Genomic DNA, 9949 nt, shown 5'->3' on the forward strand with positions numbered 1-9949 from the left:
ATTGAGGAAAGAGTTAAAGAGAATAAAGATGGATAGCACAATAACAGTGAAAGCAAAGAGAAAAGAATGGAGGCTATTCTGACAGACATCCACATCTGTCTTGATTGGTGGGTTCCAAGCCTCATTGCAATCCAAAAGGATTTAAGCAATTGCCTACTAATTTTTAATTTGAGAGAGATGGGAGGGAAGAGCAAATTAAAGAGGTGCTCATAGGGATCCCTCAACATTCTTATTCCCAGTGTACTTCTCACAAATCCTCCTGGGACTCGGCACCACAGACACAGCCTTGACACGTTGGTACCCTGTGGATGTGTAACTGGATGTGTAACAGAAGTGACATGAAGAGCCAACCAGCTAATGGTCCAGTAGTCCCAGAATGTACCTGCTAGGCTTGAGCAGCAACTTGAAAATATTTGTACATTAAAGGCTCCATTTTACCAGTAAGTACAATCACTGTTGGAAGTCATGCAGTAACATTTATGATTGAGAAAGTAATCTAATTACAACATAGATTTTTAGAAAGTGCATTTCTATGCAGAACAAAAAGTAACCTTGTACAGATACTTCAAAATCAGCTTTCAACAAAAAAATCCGATTTTCCAGAGGTTTTTCTCAATTCTGTTTCATTACTGTGGAGCTATAAAACAGGGAGAAAAGAGAAACTATCCAAGTCATTCTGTCTGTGCTAAATAAGTTAAACAAAAATATGCTTTTATTCCAGCACTTAGAAGCCAGCCTACAGGGAATCCATCACATGAGCCACATACTAAGTTTAGGGTTTGAGTTTGGGTACCTTTATTTCTCTTATTTTTAATATCAATAACGTGTACTGTGCCCAATCTAAATCTCATATTTCCACCTTTTGTATTAACATGAATGGTAGATGAATGTTTAATGTCTATTTGTCTGCTCTGCCCTAGCAGAATTCACAGCTCTCATGTTAATACACAGGGGAAGTTAAATGTTTCAGAGAACAGAATCAGCAGAAAAACTCCCAGTGAATCACCTAAGTCAGCATTGTGTTTTCTCTGATCCTATCCTCTAAAATATTAAATTTCTCCTGTGTATCATCGCCCAATTCAGCATAAGATGATGCTTGAAGGTTGAGGCTAAATGAGGACAAGGGCATTTCTGAGAAACCATTCATCTTCAAAGATTAGATGCTCTTTTTTGCCAGTCTGGATTCACAGCCTGAAACCACTTTCTAAAGTCTCAAAAATGCATCAGTTATGGCCAACTTTATTTTCCAAAATTTCCAATTTTAATTGCAGAAGCTTATTCATAAACAGCATATGTAATGCTTTTGTGTTCCTGAGGTAGAAATAGGTATCACTACTTCTCAGAACCAAGTTCAAGGTAGTTCTAGGCAGAGGCTATTACAAGAGCAACTATGGATAGCTATACACAGGATTGAATCTCTCACTATGCCCTAATGATTAGGTGCATCCTCAAACAGAGCTAATGAGAGATACTGGAGGTTGTTTCTCTATCCTTCCCTTTCAGTACTTAACAAGTAATTGCATTACATAAATTCTGTAAACTGGCCTTGGAGATGGTTCTCTAAACTGTAGGCTGGAGAAGGTGGACTCTGGTTTCCTCATGCATTTTGCTGTAACTTTCTTCTTCACAGAGTTTTCCAAGGGTCCTGAAGAACAAGATGATACATTAATCTCCACATATGAAAAGCTCTGGAATATATTTGATTAAAATTTGATTAAAAGTCCAAAGCATCACACCCATAGCATGTCCCTGCTGAAGAAAACATATGCAGTCATTTAACTCCTACTTAATCAGTAACTGAAAGAGAAACATTCCTGAATTTGGGTTCTTGACTTTGCAAGCATGATATACTTTCACTGAATTGTCTTTGCACAAAGGTTTCAGGGAGCCTAAAAAAAGGAAGCTGAAATTCAGAAGTGACATCATATAGCACCATAACGCTTTTTCCCCAGCAAAGCTGGTGTCTTTACTTTCACCAATATTACCATCACAGGAGTAACAAGTTTCCACAACCATGTTGGAGACAAGTATCATTCCTGGGTGCATTGTTTTCCTCTAAGTCTTTCAACAACATCTCATCAGCCCTATAACCTCATTCTCGCTTACATTCAAGTCTATCTCCTCACGATAACCTTGGCCGCTCTATCCTCCTGTTTTCAATCTTTTCTAACTAATTAGGTTTTGACACTAAGTTCAAAACCTGATAAATGCATATATATATACCTTTTCCAAGTAAGCTACCTTCTCCAAGTACAAGGTATCATTACTCATTTTCAAAACAATAACTTCCTTTGTGTATTTTAGGAGACAAACCTCTGGATTGTTAGGGTTTCTGTGACATGTTCAAGAGAAACTCACACAGTTAAAGACTGAGAAAAGGTTGTTTAAACCTGAAAAGCAGGGATTAGCAGAGTAAATGATGAAATCAAACAGCCTACAGCTGAAGGCTTGTCTGATGCAGAACTGTCTCCATTGCCTAGCACAGGAGCTTGCCATTGCATGCATTCTGAGCATGCTGCCTCCCCAGACACGCACCCTTCAGCAACACTTCACTTAATTCAACAGGTCCTATTAAAGCTGTGAGAGGAGAAAGGAATCTGTGGAGGGCACACAAGGCTATGCCTATGGGCCAGCCAAGAAACACCAGCACAGTGAGGCAAAATAATCTCCACACTAAGCAGTTGCAGTCTGCCATCTGAATCCACTGACACGGAAAAGAAGGGTTAATTTTGACTGCAAGTGGATATAGAGATATATAGATAGAATTCTTTTGTTTGAATATTTTTTTGAGGGAGGGAGAGAAAGATTTTCAGCCAAGAAAGATCTGTTTCCTCTTTTATTTAACAAAAGTCTAATTTTAAAAATACCAAGTCAGATGCCTTCTGGGGTTTCTTCCTGACAAAGAAAGAAAAATACCAGATTCACTTTAATGAGTAGCACTCTAGAATAGAACGACTTAGATGCAAACTTTTAACACAGATCTACAGAGATAGATTTCAGTGTCCCTTCAATGCATGATAAAATATGGCTATAGATGAAGAATAAAATTAATGTTTGGAAGATAATACCACTGAAATATGATACATTAATAAAATCCCAAGAATCAGACTATGGCTAGTCCATAAAGCTGCAGAGTATCTCAGGTTGACAACACTGCTTGTTTTCTAGCTTAGTGAGGAATTGGTTGCACACAACTAGTAGTAGGTTAATTGAGTTTACGTATCTGCTGGTTCTTTTCATTATCACCTACTCCCTGTGATGAGCTTTGAGACTATGTGCTTTATTTAACAGATCCATCAAGCCTATTATCCACCAAGACTATTAACAACTATCTCCCCAATGACTGAGATGTGTTGTGAGCTGTCAGAGTATTTTATTTCTGCCTTGCTCATTCTTTCAGCAGACTGGAAAATTGCAGATATATTTATAAGTATGGTAACACCACACAATTGGAAACACAACCTGCTGTTTTCTGATGGTCTTGGGAGAGGTCCAACAACTAAGTAAACCTAGAAAAAGTATGTAATGGAAAAACAAATTATAGTACCTAAAATACTGAGACATTTCTCAATGTTTCATTTTTAATAGTTCATAATTGAGATTTTGCCGTAAAAATACAAACTGCTTAGGACATTCTTTGAAAATTAGAACCCAAGAATTCTATGCACTCTTGTTTATCAGATGACTGCTGTTAACTAGTTATATATACGAGGTGAAAGGGGTTAAACATCAAGGAGAGGGAAGGAGAAGCAAGAGGTGGGGTAGTAAAAAGCAGTATTACTCAGCCTAATGAGAGATCACTGGATGTGGTACAGTATTATTGACTTAAACAGTTTAGTCAAATTCAGGCTTTAATGAAATACATGAACAATGCACAGGAGGCACCTCTTTAAAGTCATGACAGAGTAAACAATGACATGAAAAATAACAGTAACTCTGGGTGTATGGGCAACATTTACATTCCATTTCTTCAGACAAGTTCTGTTTACAAAGCATTTAAAGTATGACCAGAAATAATGTTTTCTTGAACAGTATAGCTTTGCCTAGGGAGCGTTACTCATGGACTGTTAATGAAAACAGATCAGAGAAGGGCTCGAGAAGAGGAAAGTGTGAATTAACTAGCTGAATTTTTACTGCTTTATGAGATCACACTGTAAAGTACACAAATTTTTCAGTTATGAATGAAAGCAGAAAAATACATGGAAAACAGCCTTCCTTACCTTTACAGCACAGCCTTATGGCTTTTTAAATGATCAGATTTCCTCCAGTGGGCACTCACCGAAGCAGGAAACCAAGGTGAATAAGATGTTCGACATCAGCTGGTCTCCTCCTGTGTCACCTGAACACAATCAACCACACTGCAGCCAAAACACGGTCATGCCCACAGCAACAGATGTGGTCGCATTAAGTGGCTCCTGCCTCAGGTGGGCTGCAAGGAATGGAGGGATTTCTGTAGACAGCAAATGTCTCTTGGGAACTGAGGCACTCCTAAGCCTGACATTCCCCAACACTCACGCCTGTAAACCTGCAACCACGGCAGAAATATCTTTGTGCTGGCTCATAGAATCCCAACTGGTGGCCAGGCCACTGCACAAACCAAGAGGTATTGTTGGCTGCTCTGGTAAGGCCCTTGTATGTCACCTATTCTGAAGAGCTGAAGATGCTGCTTCTAGCCTCAGCCATGGTTTGGCAGATGCTTTTTAGTGAATACAGGAAGTTTCTTCTGATCTCAGCTACAGAAAACATGAGGCAGGGAAACTAAAGATTGACACAAATGCATGTACATGTCATGTTTTGATTAGTGAAAACTTTTGGAGGAGACACATGGCACACCTGAATATATTAAAAATCAGTCCCTCCATTCCTTCCATGACAGGAATAGAAAAATAAGGAGGGCTAGAAAAGTTTTGCAGTGATCTTATGGAAAACTCCACTGTGACCCCTGGGAAAGAGTGTATTCTTCATGTCATTCATATGGCATGAAGCTGGGTCAGGGGAGGTTTAGACTCAGTATCAGTAAAAAGTTCCTCACTCAGAGGGTATTTGGGCACTGGGACAGGCTCCCCAGGGCAGTGGTCACAGCACCAGCCTGACAGAGTTCAAGAAGCGTTTGGACAGTGCTCTCGGGCACATGCTGTGACCCTTGGGGATGGTGCTGTGCAGGGCCAGGAGCTGGACTCTATGATCCTTGTGGGTCCCTTTCAACCCAAAATATTCTGTGATTCTGTGATTTTGGTACAGGCATACCAAAGAAACAGGAAACAAACAAATAGGGAGGAAAACGTGTCCCAAAACCTCTATGCGAAAGTTTCTGCTTATAGTCATTATACAAGCACTTCCTCAAGTCCTCCAATTGCCTTTATTTTGTCTTTGCCATCATTTTGCAAGATGACAGGAACAGTCTATGATTTCCAGGGAATGTTCAGTGTGTATTTCTGTTGGTGCATTTGGTAATTTTTTAAAAGGCATTTAACAAATGCTGTTGTATAGACAGCTTTTTATAATGCAACCATGTTTGTGCTTCAGAAAATTTTGTTAAAATCCACTTACACTATATTAAATCACATCAGAATGAAATGCTGTAAGGTATTCTAAGTAACTTTCTTCTTGTGGAGATATCTCAAAGTCTCTGCCACAAAATGAGTTGAGCATTTAGTTTAACAAAACATCTTACAGTCAGTGTAAATATATGTTGATTTGAACGACAACTTTTTTTTTCACAGTGTATATAAAAAAGTGGGGTTTTTTTCATAAATGCATTTCATCACAGAAGTTGCTAAACAAATATTTTGGTTTAAAATTTAAGTATATGGATATCATGATATTCACAGTTATAATGCTGCTGGCAGGCCTGACAGCTTGCCAGCTGAAATTTTAAACACACAGTTAACTTAAGCAAAAGAACAAATTCAAATTAAGAAACTGCACAGGACATAGCAAAATAGTGTCACTATATCTTCAGTCTCATATTTGCTGAACAGGCCCTTAATGTTACTTGGAAACGGTTTGGTTTGTTTCTTCCAATAGCAAACAAACAAAATCTTCACTCTGAACATGTACCTGCAGAAATAATATTGCATAGTAGTGCTTAATTTCTGATTTCCTTTCCTAAACAAACTAGTTAAATAACTAATTAAATCTGTCTTCACATATCTCAGTTATGAACATATTCAAGATGTCCCAAATCTGGCTCCAAGCTAGAACAAGACAAGAAAGTACAGTCTTTTCTTGTTCCATTGGGTGAGGGACTTCCCTATTTTAAGTAGATTTTAAAGGGTATCTGAAATGGTGATAGTCCAAAAAATTTAATGAAAACATTATGGACACATTCAAGTCTTTTATCAGAATTACCCAAAAGACTGTTATGAGTAATTGTTCCTTGTCTTGAGCACATCCATTCTTTTTTATGATAATTTCTCAGAGGCTCATCTTGCTCTTCCAAATGCAAGTGAAGCTTATGTCTTTCCCTTCAACTGTGTGTTGAATGTGGCCATATCTAGACTGAAAAAAGCTGCAAAACTAATTCAGCAAAGTTTCCAAGCTGAGAAGTTCCTGCCAACAGCAAACTGAGGCAAAAGGCAGAGGGTAGGGGAAGATTCCCGCTAAGGCTTTTCTGGTTGACTTGAGGAAGAGAGCTTGGCTCTGCAGGCATTAGTGTGAGAACAGTCACAAACACAGTTGCCTCCCTCGCTTCTCAAAGGAGAAAGGTAGCTTAAGGTGGAGACAGGGGTCAACTGGGAAAATATTTTATCGAAGCAGATGTATTTATAGCTCATTTAAAAGATCTTGCCACAGGAAAAATGAAGCTGTTGTTACAGTCACAAATTGAAGCTAAACCACTAAGGTACATATTTAGCTTACTGCTACACATTACTGAGTATCTCCTCACACTGTGCTCATGGCATATTATGCACCTCTGATCTAATGGTCTCACCAGTTTAGACCTATTGCCTCCCAGCTCCCAGTTAATTGCAGTCATGCAATCCTTTACACAAAATTTTGGGTAGCAATTTTTAGGACAAATTTATATATGTGTGTATTTAGCATCTTTAGCTAAGGTCTAGGAGAATCAAGATAAATACTCTTGGCCCAAACCCTCATTAGCTTGGGTGAAACATGCTTTCCTCTAGTACTCTCCTGTGCTTGCAGAATTCAGAAATATAAGAGAGGGATTGCCTTCTCCACATCTCCTCTTTCATGGTTCAGTAGCATTAGCAATAACAATAAATTGCACTGGCCCTTTATTCCACTGTATTCATTTTGGAACACTGTAAGGCATCATTTCTAAATGTAATAAAATAAATCCAAACATAATAACTTTAAATTTTCAGGACAAACCCTTTTATGTTCTTTAAATTGAAAGGCTTTTTGCATATTTACATAGAAAGAAAGCATGGGTACATATTCACTCATAGTTCCTTATAATGAAATAATATCAAAAACCTGGTTTAAAATAATAATTTACAAAATGGGCTTTACCTTATATTTATATAAAATCTCAGGCTTCATACTGACAAAACTAAGCACATTTGTTACTATAGTAAGAGATTCTCTTTAGAATCAGCTTGATATAAATTTACCTCTATACAGGGCATGCATGTGTACTTCCACTGATATTTGTGTTTCAGTAGATAAAATTTAAAATATTGTACCTGCTGTGTTTGCTCAGTATTTGTTTCCAATTTATAATGATTGTTTCAGCTCAGAGTTACAGGAAGGTACTGAGCACCAAGATGAGTCAGGAGCAGCAGCTGTCCTCAGTGTCTCATCTCATTACGCAGCTCAGACTGACAGAACGCCAGTGGGTGAACACTGCAGGAGCAGGGAGCAATCTAGGACAACTGTCCCATCACTGAAGTATCTGTGTATGCAGGAGCAAGATTAGTTCATAGAACATTAGAGATCAAATGAGATAAAGAACTGAGCCTGTGAAAATTTCTTAGCTCTGAGTAAAACTAGCAGGTGCCTGAGACATGGACAGTCTGGATAAGGAAAGAAAGAGTATGATACTACATCTTTTACCAGGACAGGGAAGCAGGGCATTGAGGACAATTCCAATAGCTTGAAGTTTATGAAGATTATAGTGAATCAGCCACTTCTGCATAGAGGTTGGTCAGTTTTCAAAACTGGAACTCAAGTGGTAGCGTAGGAATGGTTCAACATCCAAATATTTGATCAGAGCTGGTCACAGTTTCATGTTTTCGTTTTCTGTGAAACTCCAAATTTCAAATTCCTTTCAGTGCCAATTGGTTCAACAAACAAAACAAAACAATAGAAATTTTAAACAATCAAATATGTTGGGGTGTTTTTTTGGTGTGGGTGGGGTTTTTTTGTTTGATTCTTTTTTGTTTGGTTTTGGTGTTTAATACTTCACCTTTTACTTTCTATTTCATCCCTTGACTTCCTAAAAATGTATAATTCATGTAAGGGAAAAGTACATTACTAAAGGCAAGTGCTTGAACAGTTTTTATTTGTTGCTTGTTTTTAAATAAGCAACCAACAAATTGCAACATTAGTGTAACATTTTGGGAAAAGCATTGCTTTGGGAAAATTGTCATCACGTCTACAATCACATTATTTTCTAAAACAATATTGCACAGAAGTTTCAAATAATGTAATTTATTTTCTGTTTGAAAACCCATAGTTCATAACTTAAAGCTTATGTAAATTGCATCTGTTGCAACAGTTTAGATACAAAGTTATAATACAGAATTGAACTGGATGTCATGGGTTCTGGCCTTGCTCTGCAGATTTTTCACTACTACACATTAACAGAGGTGAGAAAATCCAGATCAGTACACAGTAGGCTATCAGTAAAAAAACAGTCTGCAAAATAAGAACTCAAAATTTTCTTGAAGGTGAATATGTAGCATTCTCCTCTAGAAGCTGTATGAAACCACAGACTCCTAATAGAGACTTAGTTTCAGTAAATATTTTAATCAATCAAAGACTAGTAATTTTCAGTATATCTTTCTCATATACAAAACCATTCTCTCTTCTCATCTTAAATTTAGTCATTATTAGGTTTAATTCAGAGCTATACAGAGGCAATATTTGGATTTGCATGAGTTCTCTTCAAACTTAGATCATACATTACATTGCATATATTACAATACAGCAGTTTTTTATGTAACTCTGATCACAGGGGTTGTCAGTGATCGAGAGCAACACAACCTTTCCACAGCTGGACTTTTCTTCATCCCAGTTAGTCCTGTTTCAATGTTCCTGTATGTGTCCTCAGCAGAGGATTATTGGTGAGTTGATTTCTCCCCCCTCTGACTCAGCTCGCAAAACACGGTCTCATTTTAGAAAACAGGGTATTGCCCAATAGGACATGACTGCTCCTGCCAAAAATCACTCTGAAAAAATAGGGCAAGCCCAAACTGCTGTGGCTTGTGGTCAGAAACACAATCTTTGTGCCTATATACTAAGCTTCTCCCTATCCACTTCTGCTGCCCCTGAACTACTTCCTTTCTTCCTTTACAGTAGTAAAGATACGTTCTGTCCCTAATGACTGTCCCATCTAAAAATAAGTGCTCTTGACACACAAGAGATGTCAGACTAGCACAGCAGGATGCTGAAGCGTCTCTAGATGCGTAGCAGGGCTTCTCTTACAGTGGGTTGCAGCAATTTAGGAATTCACACTTGATAAATGCAGTAAGGGCGGCTTCTTTTTATCTCCTGCAAATGGTGCCAGGACTGATGTACGCCTGATCCTTATTTGGCAATCCAGCTTGCTTCTTTTATGCTGTTCTCTAGAATCACGAAATTCTAATGTTTGATTAAGCAAACATGCACTGTTCCTGTATGTAACTTTTTCACTGACATCTACAGATGAACTTTGTAATTGTCAGCAGCTGGCTCAACTTTTTGTTTGCATCTACATTTTCTTAAAACATACTCGTACAGAAACACACTCTATTCTGATAGTGCTTCTAAAGCAGAAAGA

This window comes from Corvus moneduloides, chromosome 6 (assembly GCF_009650955.1).
Source record: "Corvus moneduloides isolate bCorMon1 chromosome 6, bCorMon1.pri, whole genome shotgun sequence".
Taxonomy (NCBI): Eukaryota; Metazoa; Chordata; class Aves; order Passeriformes; family Corvidae; genus Corvus; species Corvus moneduloides.